This window comes from Equus caballus, chromosome 28, assembly GCF_041296265.1.
Source record: "Equus caballus isolate H_3958 breed thoroughbred chromosome 28, TB-T2T, whole genome shotgun sequence".
NCBI classification, from domain to species: Eukaryota; Metazoa; Chordata; class Mammalia; order Perissodactyla; family Equidae; genus Equus; species Equus caballus.
The window spans coordinates 50,491,324-50,509,918 of record NC_091711.1 but is presented as its reverse complement, the minus strand read 5'-3'; positions in this window follow the sequence as shown (position 1 = coordinate 50,509,918).

Below are 18,595 nucleotides of genomic sequence, written 5' to 3'. Positions count from 1 at the left end.
GGGAGGCTCTGGGCGATTCCTCAGCTCTTCGTGGTCCCTGGGCGAAAAGCAAGTGTGGAGGGAACCTGGGTATCGGGGATCTGCGCTGATGTCCCTGTGGGCCCGTGGGGTGCAATTGTGGGGTGGCCGCTGGGCAGCCTGGTCGAAGGACATAAACCGGGGAGTTGTTTTTCCTCTGACATCACTAAGGACCAAGGAAGGAACGGGAGCTTGTGTCAGACACTGAAGATCCTTAAAGAGGTGAACTGTAAGGGATCGTTTTCTCAGACTGTTTGGGAAGGCCAGGCTCAGAGCCACGAGCCGGCGAGAAGGTGGCGCTTGGATGATGGGCACACGTGGGATGGAGCCGGGAAGGGCTTCCCGCAGTGATGGCCATCGAAGGGCTAGGCTTGGGGGCCGACGGGGAAAGAGCAGGCCCGCCGTCCCCTGGACAGATGCACCTGCTGTACTTGCGGAAGTGGGTGGAGCTGTGGGGCCCTGAGGAGAGGGTCGGGGAACGGAAGGATCAGCTGGAGGTTAAGTCAGGAAGGTCTGGGGGCCTGTGGTTGGAGTGTGGACGTGACACTGTATGTGACTGGGAGCCACTGAAAGCTGTCCCTGGCTGTGTTTTGGGCCACGCCCTGATTAGGAAGAAATATCTGTGAGCGTGTGGTCCTGGACTGTCCAGGAGACGGACAGGAGGCAGAGGGGCAACCTTCGGGCCAGTCTGGGAGTGGTCCTGAGTTTCCTTAGAGGAAGGGCAGTCTGAACGGAGGGAAGGGCCCATCTGACGAACACCACGAGGGCGTGTCGACAACGCTGGCTGGTCAAGCAGAGCTGGTTTCTGCCTTTTATCATTAGCAACGGAGCCGTTCTGAAGGGGAAGAGCATGAAGGAGCCCAGCATAAAACCAGACGAAGGCAGAGCCGTCTGGCTGTCAAGGGGACGGGCCCGAGTCCCCTCCCTTGGCCCCCGCCCTGTGGTGATGCTGAGTCATCTTCTCATCCCTCACTCCCCAGTAAATAGGTTTTGAGCACCTCCCACGTGCTGGGCACTGTTCCAGATGGTGGGGATTCAGCAGAGAGCAATCGGCAGTGTCAGTCCTCCAGCAGGGAGACAGCAGGGCAGCAGATGCACCCCACGGGCAGCGATGGCGTCAGCCCCGAGCTCTGATCGAGCAGGAGGGCGCAGTGTGGCCAAATGCTATTTGGAACAGGGTGGCCAAGGGAGGGGTCTCAGGTTAGCGACACAGAGCTGAAGGGAAACCCACAGCACATCCGAGGGAGGCAGAAGAGTAAGAGCCTGCACGTCCAGAGTCCGCAGGCCGCCAGCTGGGGGTGACATCCACGATCTGAGAAGCGAGGAGACCGCATCCCACAGGGCCTGAAGGTCATGGCGAGGCATTTAGAGTTTTCTAATGTTGCAGGAGGAATTCAAGCAGGATTATGGCTACACTGATCCTTCTGCTGTCTTGATGGTTTTGCCTTTTCCAGAAAGTCATATAGTTGGGATCGTACAGGATGTAGCCTTTCTAGACTGGCTTCTTGGTAATATGCATTTGTTTCCTCCATGTCTTTTTTTTTTTAGTGAGGAAGATTGGTCCTGAGCTAACATCTATGCCAATCTTCCTCTATTTTGTATGGGGGACGCTGCTGCAGCATGGCTTGATGAGTGGTGTGTAGCGGACGTCCGTGCCTGAGATCGGAACCTGGGAAGCCCGGGCTGCTGAAACAGAGCTCACGAACTTAATCACCACACCACCGGGCCAGCCCCTCCTCCGTGTCTTTCTATGCTTTGATAGCTCATTTCTTTTTAGCACTGAATAATATTCCATTTTCTGGATGGACCACAGTTATTTATCCTTTCACCTACTGAAAGACGTCTTGGTTGCTTCCAGGTTTTGGCGAATATGAATAAAGTTGGTGAAACACCCGCGTGCAAGACTTGTGTGGAGACAAGTTTTCAGCCCCTCTGAGTGAACACTGAGGCACATTCCTAGACTGCCGGACTAGGTGGTAGGAGTGTGTTTAGCTTTGTAGGAAACCACCCAGCTGTCTTCCAGAGTGGCCGTGCCGTTTGCATCCCCACCAGCAACGAGGGAGCTCCTGTTGCCCCACGTCCTTGCCAGCGTCTGCAGTTGTCAGCATCCAGACTTCGTCTGTTCTAACAGGTGTGTGGTGGCATCTCAGTTTTAATCTGCGTCTCCCTGTGATGTGGGATGTGGAGCATCTTTTCTTATGCTTATTTGCCGTCTGTCTATCTTCTTTGGTGAGGAGTCTGTTCAGGTCTTTGTCCCATTTTGTAATCAGGTTATTTCTTTTCATATTGATGAGTTTTAAAAGTTCTTTGTATATTTTGAATAACAGTTCTTTCTCAGATATGTCTTTTGGAAATATTTTCTCCTCGTCTGTGGCTTGTCTTCTCATTCTCCTGACAATGTCTTCTGTAGAGCTGAACTTTTCAACTTTAAAGAAGCCCAGCTTATCAATTACTTCCCTCATCGATCATGCCTGTGGTGTTGTGTCACAATGCATTTATTCCTCATGATGGAACCAGGTGGCCAGTGTAGGCCTAAGTACGCGACGCTCCTGGTCCGAGGGTGTTTGCGCCTCACATAAACAGCTCTGTGAAGTAGATCCGTTATTGCCTGCACCTTACCCGTAAGGAAACTGAGATGTGCGGCAGTAACTCACCTGCCCAGCTCTCGGAGCTGCCGCGTGGTGGGGCTGACATTCCTATCCAGGTTGTCAGGACCCTGAGTCCCAGCTCAGGTCTCTGTGCTGCCAGACGGCCCCTCCCCACACCAGTTTGCCTGGGGAGCTCTGTTCTCCCTGCAGCTCCACACTGGGCCACAAAGAACTGGCTGGAGAGTTCAGAAGTCTCACCACCTGGTTTAAAGTGTCTGCTTGATGCCCACAGTGACCTGGGTGGGGTTACTGTCCAGCAGGGACAGCTCTGCAGGTGACTAGTGTGATGTGGGGTTGTGGGAGCCCCTACAGGACTGGGCTCCTATCGGAGGGAAAGAAACGGGGTGCAGCAATCACCTTGTGCATGCTGCTGACACAACCTCACGTCAAAAAGTCGAGCCCTGCAGCTCAGGTGCTCACAGTGGACCCAGGGCCCCTGAGAATGAGTCTCCTCCTGTGACACAGCTGGAGGGTCTCATGAACTTGGCCTTTCCACCCCGGCCCGGATGGCCTCCCCCACCCAGCCTCAGACCCACAGGCCCACCGCCTGGCGGGCACCGGGCATGCGAGTGAACAAGGCAGCCCAAACCTGTAGCTGCCGTCTCCAGGACGGACATGAGGCCACTTCATCACAGGACATCCTGGCTGTGCCGCTTGCTCCCACGTTTCTCTGCACAGACGGAGCCGAGGGCTGCTTCTCGATGACCCCACTTTATGAGTTCATCACGCCTCATTTTGGGCCTCAGGAGCCTTTTTTTAATTGAAACATTAAATAATTTCTTAGTGCTTCAATCAAAGGGGAAAGTAGTCCGTAAAAAAGAAGGAAGAAACTCACCTTGGCCGTTCCTATGTTGGACTCACTCAGACATTCTAGGGGACCTGGTGGCGACAGGAGAAGGAAACCTCAATCCAGCGAATTTAATGATTATTTCCCGACCTCTCTCCTGTGACTCTGCTCCAGAGGAGAAAGGGAAGACACTGGCCCAACCCCGTGACCCCACCAGGGGTCAACTGAACCTGCCTGTGCCCGTCCAGGCGGTCAGCTCTGTCCTGGATTTGAGGATGCTGCACCTGGTACACAGTGGGCACCTAATGAGTGTCTGCTGGGTTAGTCTCAGGGGAAAGCCACACGGGATACGACCCACCCTGAGGTCAACAGTGCTTTGAGCTCAGAAACTTTTCTCCTTCTAGGGACCCTGGCTCCCCGGAGGGCGTGGGGTAGACGCCGGGAGGCGCTTCCGGCAGCTGGCTTGCAGCTCAGCCGATCTCATGTGGGTGCCTGTGTGGGTCGGGCCTCTGGGCCTGGACTTCGGGCTGGGCCTGGGCCTGCCCTGGGAGCCTCTGGCCGTGGTGGGCTGGGCCACAGCACACAGGGAACAGTGCTGCTGACTGTGGGGGACTGGGGGCAGACGGAGCCCCGTGCAGGGTTCGCCACTCCCTCCAAAACCATGTTTGACAAGGCGGCTCCGTCAGCCCAGGCAGCACTCCTGAGTCACCCGTGGTCCCCACTCTACGGCCCCAGAGGCCTCTCAGCTGTCTCTCAGTGAGGGCCACCGGGCTCGGGAGTGTGGGAGACGTGGCTTCCGAGAGCTGGCCTGGCCCCTCCGGAGCTCCCTGCATGGTCTCCAGCCAGCCACATGCCTCTCTCAGAGCTGGCGCCCAACACACCTTCACTGGCCCGTATCCAATGGTGACGTGGGCGTTTCTGACTTGTCTTCTCCAGTCGTCTTTTAGAGGCTGGAAAGGTGAGCCCACACTTCTGAGGATGGGTCGGGGCCTCCTTGGAAATTCATCTTCTAGGTGGGTCTACAAACAGGAGCGGGCCCTGGGAAGCTGGCCCGGAAGCTCAGCCCCAGGAATCATCTCAGCCTCTCCACCTGGACCCCGAGGAGGGAAACACCCCAGGCTCCCTCTGGAGGGACTGGGAGAGAGGCCACGGCACCCCATCCTGCCTGGAGCAGCGGCCACTGGGAGCCTCCCATCCAGAGCCAGCCACAGCCTGGTTACATGGCTAGCGCGGCCGGAATGGGCACCGGCTCCTTGGACGCGGGGGCTCCACAGCGCGTGCTGTCTTCTTGCTCACAGGGGGTCTGCTGTGGAGGGGCCGCCCGGGGCCACTGCCCCCTGTGCTGTGCCCTTGTCCTGCTTCCTGTGCGTCGACACAGGCCCTCACTGCCCAACAGCAAGGGAAGCATGCAAGGTGGTTCCACGGCTCCTTCACGCTTCCACGGGCAGGGACCCCACTGTGTCCACCACAGGCTGTTGGCCGGAACTGGCCCTCTTGTCCACGAGGATGCTGAGAGACAGGTTTGGGGGCATCAGGGCCCAGCCTGACGCCTCTGTGTGCGACGTGCTCCCGTCGCTGTCGCTGTGTTGCAGACCCAGCCTAGCGTTAAAAACCTTGGGTCACTGAGTGTTGCGGGGGAGGAGAGCTCAGTGTGGCCAGTGTGGGGAGTGGTGACAAACAGCGGGGGACTGGACTTTCAGAGGAGGGCGGTGCCCCTGTATCAGGGTGGAAGTACACGGAAGCCTACACAGAGTGGGGCCCACGAGTGCTGCTGCTGCCCGGCGGGATTTCACGCTCCCGATGGCTTCTGTCACACTGCTCTCTGTGGTCTCCAAATTTTCCTGCAGGCAGGTCGTGTTTCACCAACCAAATCATGAAGCCCTCAGGCCAGGACTGCACTCTGCATTTTCCTCCTCTCTCTCCCGCACAGCCTGGCACGCACGTTGATCTCAGGGGCCCTGTAAACCTGCGGATCGACTGGGAGAGATGGCGGGTGGAGGAGTCTCTGCCAGGTTACTGAGACCCCGAGGGAGCTGCATGGAGGTCTTGCTGGGAGCCGGCACCCAGATAGGGGTGTGTTAGTCCTGTGAGCTGGACCTCGCTCTGCGGGAGACTTCCCGTCCCCGAGCGCCCACAGACCTGCTTTCGGCTTCGGCTTGAGTTTGGCTGGGCCTCAGGATGCCTGCGGCTTGAAACTTTTGCTTTAGGAGCTCCTGGCCAGGTGGGTGGAGGCGCGAGGCAGGGGCTGCTTAGACTGTCACTGGCGCTTAGCAATGGCTCAGCCAGTGTTTGTGAATAAATCAGTGGACAGTCGGGAATGGCGTGTGCTCTAAATGAGAGAAAAACTGGCAGAAGACAAACTTGGTTTCTTTCACAATTTCAGCTTCCGAGGACCCCCAGGCTTGAGAGACTCATGGTGACAAAAGCTTCATAAGTGAGCCAGTGTGTACCAGGGACCTCAGTAACAGCAGGTTTTCCTATTAATCCTCATTCTCCACCATCATAACTATGCCTGCGTGCAGGCTAACGATGTCTTGTGAGAAAGCACCTAGCAAGATCTCCAATAAGGTGAGCCAACGTTGCTGTCACTGCCGTGTGACGGTGATGAGGAGGACGGTGGTGAGGGCTTTGTTGGTGATGACAGTCTATGGTGATTGTAGTGGTGGTGAGGGTGGAGATCATGCGATGGACAGTGGTTATGGTGATGGTGGTGATGGAGATGGTGATGATGGAGATGGTGATGATGGAGATGGTGGTGATGGTGATGGTGATGATGGAGACGGTGGTGATGGAGACGGTGGTGATGGAGACAGTGATGATGGAGACGGTGGTTATGGTGACGGCGGTGATGGAGACGGTGGTGATGGAGACGGTGGTGATGGAGACGGTGATGATGGAGACGGTGGTGATGGAGACGGTGGTGATGGAGACGGTGGTGATGGACATGGTGATGATGGACATGGTGATGATGGAGATGGTGATGATGGAGATGGTGATGATGGAGATGGTGGTGATGGAGATGGTGGTGATGGAGATGGTGGTGATGGAGATGGTGATGATGGAGATGGTGGTGATGGAGATGGTGGTGATGGAGATGGTGGTGATGGAGATGGTGATGATGGAGATGGTGGTGATGGAGATGGTGGTGATGGAGATGGTGGTGGAGATCATGGTGATGATGATGATGATGGCAGTAACAATGGTGACAGTAATAGTGATAATGGTGATGATGGAGATGGTGGTGATATAATGATGACAATGAGGCCAGGAGTGTATATTTTGGACAGTAGGAAACAGGTCTCCTTGAGGAACGCGGATACCTGTAGGGGCCACAGAAGAGAGATATAAATACTTTGCAAAACTAACAGTGATAATGGGCTCCCAATTCCACACTAATGTGACTCAATAAACATCAAATTCCGTTTGTGATCAGATTAAAGTCATTTTCAGTTCTTACAGGATGTTGAGACGGCATTTAGTCCCCCTGGCTGGGTCCAGGCACACCTTTTAACAGCTCGCTTCCCCATTATGGACATGTCATCCCTGAAATGTACGGCTTTCCTGAGCACAGAGGCACCGTCGACGGCACAGCGGACGCTACGTCAGACAGGGTGAGCGCCTAGCAGGGTCAGAGCACCATGTCCTGACCAGCAGTCACCTGGCCTGGTGTCTGTGTCCTGATTTCTGTGGTGTATCTTCTGCAGTTAAAAGTGTGACCATCTGCATGGGAACTGGCTTTCTAAGATACGTAAACATTTATTTAAAGAGAAATGAAAATAGCAACATAGAAAATAATTGCTTCCTGACTTTAAAATGCCCTCCCCACGAGTCTCTGCAGCGTAATTATGCTGGTACAGATTTTGTAGCTGTCATCAAGCACGTCTACGAGAAACACTATTTTTAAAGACTTTATAATGCAGCTCTAAAACTTCTGCTCCAGGCTGAAGTATCACGGCTCAAGGCGGCAGCCCAGGGCCAACAGTGTTCCAGCCTCTCAATCCACGTCTTTAGATTAAGTTGTAGACGGAGAATTAATATCAAGGTAGGCATTTCAGCCACGGCAAATTTTTCTGTCCCCAAATTTGGTGTCATTTGAATCAAGAAATTTCCTGGAGACCCGTCCCCCGCTCGAGTCTCCCGGCTCCACTGCCGATGTCATCTGGCACTGTCCTCTATCTCGCTGGCTCTGCTCCAGCCGAGCTGATCTTCTTACAAGAAACAAATAGAAAATTTAAATAGCTCCATATTGATGAAAGAAACAGACCTTGTAAAAGTCAAAGAAACAAAGAAAAATCTACCCAGAAAGAAAAATCCAGTCTGGACGTCTTTCCTGGAGAGTTCTATCAAATATTTAAGGAAGGAATAGCGTCAGAGTATACGACCTCTTTCAGGAAACAAAGGGAACACTTCCATCCTCATTGTGAGGCCAGTGTAACCGAGCCCAAAACACGAGAAGGAGTTAACCAGAAGAGCAAACTGGAGACCAGGACCTCTTAGGACAGAGACGCAGAAACGCTTTGTAAGACAGAAACGGCTCAGATCCAGCCGCACCCGCAACGTTACGCTGTGACCAGGTGGAGTTTAGCTCAGGAAGGTGAGCTTCCGTTAACATTCAAAATCAATGTGTCGTTCGCCATATTAACAAAATAAAGGAGAAAAAAAATATGATGACCTTAATAGATGCAGAAAAAAGCAATTGGCCCCAATCATGATAAAAACTCAAAAAGGTGGGAATAGTAGAGAATTTTCTAAATCCAATAAAGGGCAGCTGGGGAAACCTCCAGCCAGTATCTTAATGTCAAACACTGAACACTTTTCCTTTAAGATTGGGGAGAAAGCCAGGATTTCTGCTTTCACCACTTCCGTTCGGCATTCTCCTAGAAGTGCTAGCCAGCGTATAGGGCAAGAGAAAGACTTGAAACGTATAAAGTTGGGTGGTCCAGGTTTGGAGTCCGACGGAGGGAGAGAGAGGAAGGTGGGTGCCACTGTGCGGATTTGGGCTGAGCCTGGGGGGGACAGAGGGGCTGGTTCTGAGTTACTCTCAGGCCCAGCTGGTCTGCCTCACCTGAAGGAGAGACACGATGAAACAAACCGAGGCCCCCACAATTAGGTCAGGAGCGCGACCCTGCAGTAGGCCTGTCCTGCGGGGCCCGTGATGAGCTGCCCGCTCTGGGTGTGCTGTGCCCGGGGCCGCCAGGCCAGGGGGCTGTGATGAGCTGCCCGCTCTCCTGGAGGGACTGCTCCTCCATAACTTTATTTTATTACAGCGCATGGGCTGGAGGCTGACGGGAGGGTGGACGGTCCTGGTCACACCGGACGCCCATCCTGATGGCCATGAACGTGTCTGGATCAGTCTCCTGGGGCCGCCACAACAAAGCGCCACAGACTGGGAGATAAACAACAGAAATCTGTCGCCTCCCAGTCCTGGAGGCTGCACGTCTGGGGTCAAGGCGGTGGCAGGGCTGGTGTCTCCGAGGGCCGTGAGGGAGCATCTGCCTAGACTTCCCTCCTTGGCGTGTGGGAGTGTCGCCCCCATCCCCGTCTTCATCTTCCCCTTGTCGGTCTCTGTGTCCAAATTTCCCCTTTTGATAAGGACACCAGTCGTATGGGGTTAGGAGCCCACCCCACTCCAGGATGACCTCATCTTACTAATTATATCTGCAACGACCCTATTTCCAAATATGATCATGTAATCTTCAAGGACACAATTCAACCTGTAACAGGGCCTGAGGTGCTGTCCTCTGCATCTAGTGGTCAACACAGGGGTCACCTCCCCACTCCTTGGGCCTGACGTGTGCTGGCCATCTGCAGACTGTGCCCCAGCTAAGCAGGGCCCTTGCTGAACGCCTGTCCACCCAAATGTGCTCCATCGTGTGCTGGGGAGAGCCGTGCGGGGTGCGGGCACGCAGGCCAGGTCTCTGCACAGAGTGCACACTCAGGGCTGGACGAGCTGGACTCTCGTGTGGGAAGCACGTGGTGCCCTCCCTGGGCTGGCACTGGCCTTTGGCCTCCAGTCTAGACCGTGAACTGCACGGCACGCGTCATAAGCACCAACAGTGTGAGGTTTCCCCCTGAAATGGCTCAAATTCAAACGGAACCTACAACAAGCTCCAAAATGAGAGGTCCTTTTGGATCTTAATAATTTTCCTATTTTTCTTATTTCAGACAGAGAAATAAACTTTGCTTTGTTGAAGGCCAGAGAATGACCAGTTTGTGTTTGTTTTAGGAAAGCTACCATCTGTTGGTTTTTCTTCTTCACCAGCTCTTGACGAGGTCTTGCTTGACTGTCTTCTCCTGGGAATGCACCCGAGTTTCTTGGGCGTCCTGGTGGCTCACGTGATCTGAGGTGGGACCCCCGCCCCTGCCCTGACCCCCTGCGTGTGCCGACACAGTCCTGTTTCTCGAGATGGTCCCAAACTCTCGCGGGGCAGAATCCCTCTGGGAGGAACGCGGCCGGGCGCCTGGCTCCCCAGCGACAGGGCTGCAGACTGGACTTCCCGCCTTTCAGACAGCGGAACTGGCAAGGCCCGAGCCTGGGCCCTCCGGAGACGGGCGGGGACCCCACTACGCCGGGGCTCAGGGTCAGGGAAGGCCAAGGCCAGCTTGCTGACAGACTTGGCTTGCTTTCCACCCACAGCCTCAGGGACAGTGGCGGGTTTTGGGTTCAGGAGTTCTCTCGTCCAGCGGCCAGTCAACCGGAAGCAGTTAACCGAAGTGACTCGGGGTTTGAACCAACGTCTGAAGACCAGCACCTCCATGGGACGTGTTAGAATGTTCCAGCTGAACCAGGAGAATCTCTCTTTCATCTGGTGCCTGGGCCAGGAACCCCGAGGCTCAGCGGAGGTCTCGGGGACGCTAGTGGCGGGCTGGCTTCTCAGACTTGTGGTCCAGGGTGGGTCAGGGTCGTTGGTAGCAGGTGACTTCCATCTTTCTGTTTCCCTGCCCTGGTGCTGCACACTCGCGGACTCACAGAGGACACCTGGGTGACACAGCCTGCAGGGAAGCGCCCTGTCATTATCCTCTGGGTCCCGGCTGCCGTCCTGGTGGCCCCAGACCGCTTGCTGATGGTGAACAAGCCCGTCCTGGGGCAGAAGAGCCTCCGCCTGGACCTGGCCCCGGTGGGCAGCTGTGTGGCTCAGTGGTCATCGCCAGCAGCTTAGTCTAGGGTGGTTTCTTATCCAGCGATCACTGGCTGATACAAGCACCATAATAAAGTCATGGGGTGGCCTGGGAGGAGGGTGGGCTGCTGTGCTGAGAGTCAGGCAGGCGTCTCTGAGATGAGCAGGGCTGAGACCCCCATGGGGACGGGGAGGCATTCACAGGGAGACATTGGGAGAAAGCTCTAGGCAGAAGGAAGGGCGGTGTGATGGGACCAGGAGGGATGAGCGTGGAAGGGAGGGGAGCGCCCCAGTGTGACAATGCATTTCACGAGGCGGGCAGGCAGGGCTGGGCAGGTTAGGCTGTGGACGGGGGTCGTTAGCCACCTTGAACTGGAGACGCCCCCCACGCATCCGAGTGGACGTGTCGAGGGAGGCTGTGAGAGTCCGGCGCTGAAGGAGGTTTGAAGGGCACGTGCAGGATTTGTCCAGGACGAGGGCGTGCACGGGCCGGGACGGGCAGAGGCCGGGCTGGTAGCCAAGGAGCCGCTGGAACCCAAAGCCCGACCAGGAGGCCAGAGGGCATGCTGTCTCCAGTGACAGGGACGGGCACAGGACGGCCTCCGGGGCCATGGGCAGCTGGAGGCCCAAAGCTTCTGTGCGTTCCTTCCGTTGGTCCCTGTGCTGGGCACCCCTCACCCCCTGGGCTCTGCACCCACTTGGGCGCCCCTCACCCCCAGGCTCCCCACAGCGGGGGCCGGGGCCCTTCAGTGCCTGGGGCCTGGCTTCCCTCTGTTTCTCTGGACCCGCTGCCTCGTTTCCGGTTTCCTGTCTGCCCTGCTGCTCTGCGAGCTTCCTGAGGGCAGGGACGGCCTCTCACCCCATCCTGGGCCGAGCCGCCCACTCTCCGCCTGCAGGGAGTTGAGGGGCACAGGCGCCATGGTGGGGGTGGGTCCCCCTGCGTGTGGCTCTGTGGGCTTCTGAGCTGGAGCGAGCATCTCCCACTTCCTCTGCATTCATTAACTTTTTTTTTTTTTTTTTAAAGATTTTTTTTATTTTTTCCTTTTTCTCCCCAAAGCCCCCCGGTACATAGCTGTGTATTCTTCGTTGTGGGTTCTTCTAGTTGTGGCATGTGGGACGCTGCCTCAGCGTGGTCTGATGAGCAGTGCCATGCCCGCGCCCAGGATTCGAACTAACGAAACACTGGGCCGCCTGCTGCGGAGTGCGCGAACTTAACCACTCGGCCACGGGGCCAGCCCCTGCATTCATTAACTTTTATCGGGGACACAGCCAGGACCACTGTGTCTCTTTCTTCCTCCCCGGTGGCACGCGAGCCAGCAGCCTGTGGCTTTAATCGTGAAGGGCCACGTGCACCAGAGGAGCTGGTGGCATCTGGTGCGATGGAGTCACCGCTCAGACACTGTCAGCTGCGCTCCACTGTCCACTGCCTAAAGGGGGCTCCCACTGTCACAGCCTCATGCCTTTGTCACCATGAACATCAATGGCAGCACCCTGAGGGCCATCTGGGGCTGGGTGCCCCCTGGTGCCCCTGGCTCCCCCTCCTGGAGACCCCTCACTTACATCTCAAGAAACGCCACCCTTGCCAATGTTGCCATGTCTGAACTGGGCCCGGCAAAGGCCCTTTGTGGCCGAGGTGACAGCCGGAGCACAGTGTCAGCTCTGCTCTTTCCAGCTGTGGGACTGGATAGTGGACTTCCACCAGCAGGGAGGCGGTCCCAGGACCCTCAGTGCCAGAGTGACATGTACAGGGAACAGAGCAGAAAATATAACAGGTGCCCCCAAAGCAAGCCTGCCCCCTGCATCCCTCCTCTGAGTCTGCCTGTGCTCCTGGCCACGGGAAGTGCAAAGGCTCCCCTGGTGGAGGGCGCTGCACTGAGAGAGAGACAGAGAGAGAGAGAGACAGAGACAGAGAGAGAGACAGAGGCAGAGAGATAGAGACAGAGACAAAGACAGACAGACAGAGACAGAGAGACACAGAGAGAGATACACACAGAGAGATGGAGACAGAATGAGCACCAGGACCCTGCCTCCCAGAGCTGGCTGCCTGGCTATGGTGGGTCCGTCGAGAAGCAGAGGCCTCGGGTGCTTGCAGGAAGGGTGAGCAGCAGAGAATGAGCAAACTCTCGTCCCTGCTCCCCAAGGCCTCTGAGAGCTGAGTCTGTGCTGTCGGCGGTGGGGAGCAAAGGTCACCTCTGTGCTCCAAAGTGGCTGCTGTGCCCCTGCACCCTGAGAGGGATCCACTCGGAGGATGCAGCCAGAGGGGTGGGTCTACAGAAACTCGCCTGTGAGGGGTCCAGACACAAAGCAAGGGCTGTGGGGAGGGCAGCTTTGCTCAGAGACCCCTGGGCTGCTGGACTTGCTCATGGTCACAGGGGGTCAGGGGCAGGACTGGACACCAGGTTTGCACAGGGAGGTGGGCGGTCCTGGTCAGGGTGTGGAGCGACCGCAGGAAGGTAAGCAAACAGAAGGCGTCAGCTATGAAGCATGGTGGACGCAGAGTTGAGAGCTTGGTGTCTGCAGTGACATTAAACCTCATGGGATCCCAGCTCTGAGAGCTCCACGGTGCTGACCCACTTCACCTGCTTGCTTTCATTACAATATGGGGACAGACGCCCACCCCCCAGAACTGTCTGGGGTGAAGCCAGCGAAGAATGCAACGTGCTCAGAGCCAGCAGTGACTGGAAGATGACAGCCACACAAACATGGATTCAAGACACGAACAGCTGAAATGGACGATCAGGAGGAAGGCCTTCACGTCCACCGAGTGCCCACTCTGCGGCAGGAGAAGGCAGCGATGGACAGAGGGGCACTGACCAGCCCAGCCGCACTTGCCTGACGGCAGGGTGGGGACAGAGCCAGGCCTGGCCACACTGGAGATGTGATGTGACCTGTGCTGTCACCCGGGAGGGAGGAGGCGGGTCCTGGGCCTGCAGCACGGCCCTGAGCCCGTGGACGTGTCCAGCCTGTGCTGCTGGATGGGACTGGACGAGGGGAGCCCAGGAGTGTGGTGTGGACACTCAGCTCAGCCGCGGCTCTCCTCCCGCTCAAGGACTGGCTCTCCCTGTGCAGACGGTGAGCTGCTGGAGAACTGAGACGTCGTTCCCAGGAGATGCTGGAGGACCTGTCGCGTCCAGGCACTGCTGGGCGCGTGGGTCACATCCGTGTGGGAGGAGGGAAGATTCTCGTCTTCGTGGACCAGCCAGGGGATGGAGTGAACAGCAAACCTAAGGCACCAATTGCCTGTCACTCAGAAGGGGACTTGTGCTTAAACACAGTGCAAAGAAAGGGCCACGGGGGTTTGGTGGGCAGGGGGAGGAGGAACGGGACTCAGCAGAATTAAACTGGGTGTTCCAGTGGGCTTCACCAGAAAAGTGAGATTTGAACAAACTTGCACAAGGGTTTGATCAGTTAGCTACTGCTGCATAACAAGTTACCCCAAAGTTAGTGGCTTAAAGCAGCACACACTCATCATCCCACACTCTCTGCAGGTAGGAGTCCTGACTTGGCTCAGATGACCCCCTGCTGAGGGCTGCAGTCTCCTCTGAGGTGTGACTGGGGGGGTTTGATCTCTGCTGACTCGAGCTGTGGGCAGAACTCAGTTCCTTGTGGCTGTAGGACTGCAGCCTCTGTTTCTCAATGGCAGTTGTCAGAGGCTGCCCTCGGGTCCCAGAGGCCACCCTCAGTTTCTTACTACATGGGATTCTCCAACGTGAACCCTCGCTTTCCTAACTCCAGCTGAAGAAAGTGAGAGAGTGTGTGTGCACGTGTGTGTGTGTGCACGTGTGTATGTGTGTGTGCACGGGATGGAAGCTCCAGTTCATGTAACACAATCACACAACCACACAAGTAACCATGGCTCCTGCTGTATGCTGTTGACAGTGTAAGTCACAGGACCCGCCCCGTAAGTGTGGCTGCGCTGTGAGGACATCAGGAGGCAGAGACACAGGGGTCCCCTGGAGTCCATCCCCTACAAAGCTGCCACAGCATTTCCCGAAGAAACACCCCCCAGGTGTGGGCAGCAAGGGACGTCATCTGACCAGGGCAGAGCAAATCCCAGGGGCTGCTTCCAGCCACATTCCCCCGAGCCTCCTGCCCGTGGTCTTCGATGTCTTCCCAAAGCAGAGGCCGCTGGGACGCGGGCAGGAATGCTCCCTCATTTGTCCACTCCAAGGACAGGGTCTGGTCCTCCTGGAGACCCTAGAGGAGTCCCAGTGGGAAGATAAGCAGGGAGCCCCTGGCAGGAGTCACATGGCCACCGCGGGCTGACACTGCAAGGGATGCTGAGACCCAGGGGTTCCCAACCCTGGAGGAGATCACAGGGGCATCCAAGGGTGACTCCACCAGCTGTCCCTGAGATAACCTTAGCGCTGGGCAGTGGCCGGTGCACCTTCCGGGGAGCAAAGGGGCAGCAGTGGACGCTGAGGACGCATGATATCCATCCTATAGTAACTAGGAAGGGGGATGCATCCTAACTTTGCTTGTGAATAACAGCTTTATTGGGAAATAGTTCACAGACTGCACAATGCACCCATCCAAAGTGTACAAGTCAGTGGTTTCAGGTATGTTTACAGATATGGACAAACCTGGTCAATTTTAGAACGTTTTCACCACCCCCAGAAGGAACCCCATTCACTTCAGGTATTACTCCCCCAGGATTCCCTTCTCAGCTCAAGAAAAACACTGATCTACTTCCTATTTCTATAAAGTTCCGTGTCCTGGACATTTCATATAAACGGAATCACACACTCTGTGGCATTTTGTGTCTGGCTCATTTCCCTGAGCCTCATGTTTTCAAGGTTCATCCATGTTGAAGCATGTGTCTGTCTTCGTTCCTTTTCACTGCCGAGTAATATTCCACTGTCTGGACAGACCACGTTTGTTTATCCATCATCTGTTGTTGCTCACCAGTGTGTTTTCCACTTTTTGGTGACAGCGAATAATGCTGCTGCGAACATTCACACACAAGTCTCTGTGTGGCTGTGTTTTCAGTTCTTCGTGGATCTGCATCCATCTTCATGCTTGTGTGTGAACCTTGATACAACGTATCTGCAGAGTTTATTGACCCCAGAATTTGAAAACAAATCTTACTGGTTGCATTACTTAAGTTTACTTTCTTGCTGCGTGAAGGTCCCTTTCTGTGATGAGGGGGCTCTATCTTCCCGAGTTGTAGCTGCAGGAATCTTGAAGATGTGTGTTTAACAAGCAGTGGCTTGAGCCACAACGGCACGGGCCTCTACACTGCAGATACCTTCCTCTCTGTTGTGGAAACATGACTCAGGAGACAATCAGCTCAGCATCAATCACAGACATACCAGAAGGCAGGCTGGGGCCCCGGGGCCTCCTGAGAGCTGGAGACGGTGGGGGCTGTCAGATTAAATTACATTTTACAGTCTTAGAAGCTAAATGGGGATCTTTGTAGGAAAACCAGAACTTCTCTCTCTGACATGTGCCGCATTTGTTTGGGAGATTCCAACGTCCGTAAGAGTCTCACTGTCCCCACCGGCCTTGCTTTCGGCCCGGAGGGAGGATGGCCTCAACCTTAGGAGTGGTTGGATGGTGAGGGAGTCAAGAAGCTTCCAGCCCAGGTTCACAGAGTGCCGCCCATGGCTGCCTCCCCCTGAGTTTCCCTCCCGACCTGCCCTCACAGGGACCTGACTTCATCCAGGGAAGCTGACCGCTCCCCTTGCAGTGATAGCCTGGTGGGTCAAGTGACCCCCTTCCCTGGGGACTGGTAGAGGTGGGCACGTGCCCATCCCTGACCAAAGAGACACGAGGAGCATTTGGGGGATGTCCTTCTCCCCAGAGACAGTGTTGAGAAGACACAGCCCCTCCTTGATCTTGGGGTGACGCCTGGAACGGCTGCCACCATCTTCCGATCAGGCCGGGGGGACCTGCCTGGAGCATCAGAGCAGAGGGGGACGCTGGCGCCCCCTGACCTCTGAGCCTCCTGTCTTGGGAGATGCTAACTTTCTGTGGTAGATTAGATATGGTCACAAATCCTTTGCCGCTCCTCCCATCCAGAATTGGGGTCTTCTCCCCACCCTTCAACCTCAGCTAGCCTCGTCACTCACTCTGATCCCTAGAAATGTGGCGGGGGGCGTGGTGGCAGTAATGTTGCGTGGTTCTGGGTCTTGGCCTCAAGAGGCCTTATTTATGGCTTCTGCTCCTGCCCTCTCAGAAGAGGTCACACAGAGACGCCTGGTCCAACCTCCTTGACAGTGAAAGGCTCACGGAGAGAGAGGTCCAGCTGGCTGAGCTGGCCGCAGGTCCCAGCCAAACGCAGCCACGCATGCAGGCCCAGGACAGGTCCGCAGAAGATCCAGCAGAAAACCACAATTCATGAGAAATAACGAACTATGGTTGTTTCAAGCCACTAAGTTTTGGGGTGATTTGTCACACACATTGCTGACTGACATGTCCCCTGTTGTTTTGGGGAGAAGGAGTCAGAATTGTTTGTTTTCAAGGCTGTGGGCACCCCTAATGGAGACAGCTGTCTAGTCCAGTCTCCAGCCCAGGGCAGCTGCCCTCCTACAGGATCTGATGCTGCGAACGCCTGCCATGGACGGAGAGCAGAGGCCTCTGAGTGGACGGTGTCATTGTTCAACTGCACCCGTTTTTTAAAAATTCCGTCGCGTTGAGCAGGGCCCTCCTTGTGACGCCCATGGAGCAGGATCTCAGCTTCTCCCCAGCAAAGCCGCGGCGGCCACTTTTCCCTCTGCCCCCTGCCTCCCCTGTGGCATCCCCCTGAGGGTGGGCTCCCTTTACTCAGGGTCCCGTTACTGTGGGGCTCCTGGCTTGACCCTAAACCTCCGGTTGTGGGAGATGCTGAGGCCTGAGGTTCCTATACCCAATCGGATCCTTGGAGACCACTTTCAATAAAAGTTTTATAGCCTCTTCGTAAGGAAAATGGAACTGGGGAAAATTCTGGAGAAGAACACCTGAGACCATATATAGAAAAAACCCTGCGTTTATACAATCAGGGCAAAACCCCAGCAGCGCCAGGTGCCATTCTCATACTGCGGGCGCGACGTGGCGGGGCCAGCGCCCGTCTGTGGTGTCGCTCAGCGTGGCCTCTGTTTTTCGTGGAAATGGAGATTCAAGTACATGCGGGTCACACGTTTGTCACAGGCTGAACGCCACGTTTATTCAACCTGACATTTTATAATGACATTTGCCATAGTCATTAGAAATCATTGAGAATAACAGTTTTTAGAGACTCTATCACATTCCATATCACATTTCATTGTTAGACATATAAGCTCCTTCCCACACTTTATTGTTGACATGGCTGGGTTCCACAGGTAATATTACACACCAGGAACCCTGCCCATGCTAGTGAGTCAGCAGTAAACTGAGGGTGGCCCTGACCTCCTTGAGCCTAAAATCTACCTAAAGAGGCTGACACAAATCCACAGGCGTGGGGACAATTGTGACCTGCAGCAGGGGCGTGCAGGCCCGAGGGGCGTGTGGACGGTGTGAGGGGCCTGCAGAGGCAGACAGCGCACATCGAGCGTGTCTGTGGCATCAGGCCTCAGTCGAGGCCACAGACATCGGAATTCGGATGAAGAGCAGGGTGGGGAATGTTCAGCTTGAGGTGGAAGGGGAGGGTGGGCCCAAGGAGCCCCCGTGCGAGGCGATGTCAGGGCTCCACGAGGCAGTGAGCAGAGCAAGGACGCTGTGTTTGGGATGCTCTGGGGCTGGGGCAGCTGGCCTCCCTGCTCCTGCTCACCCGGACAGCGCAGCACATGCGGGTGGCCCAGGCAGATTGGGACAGTTGGCCACCCCCAGCCCCAGTCCCTGGAGGGCAGCACAGGCCTGTCCGAAGCTCTGGGCCCTCGTGGAGTCCTTGCCCTTCCTTGGAGCCCGGGGGCCTGCGAGCGGCTCTCAGGCCGGCTCTCCCTCTCCTTCCCACCCCGGTTCCTGATGTGTTCCTGCCCCCCTGGATCACCTGCAGGGCTGATGCTGCTGCGATGGAAACGCGGACCTGTCCTCCCGCAGCCACCTCTGCATCTCTGTCTGTCCCC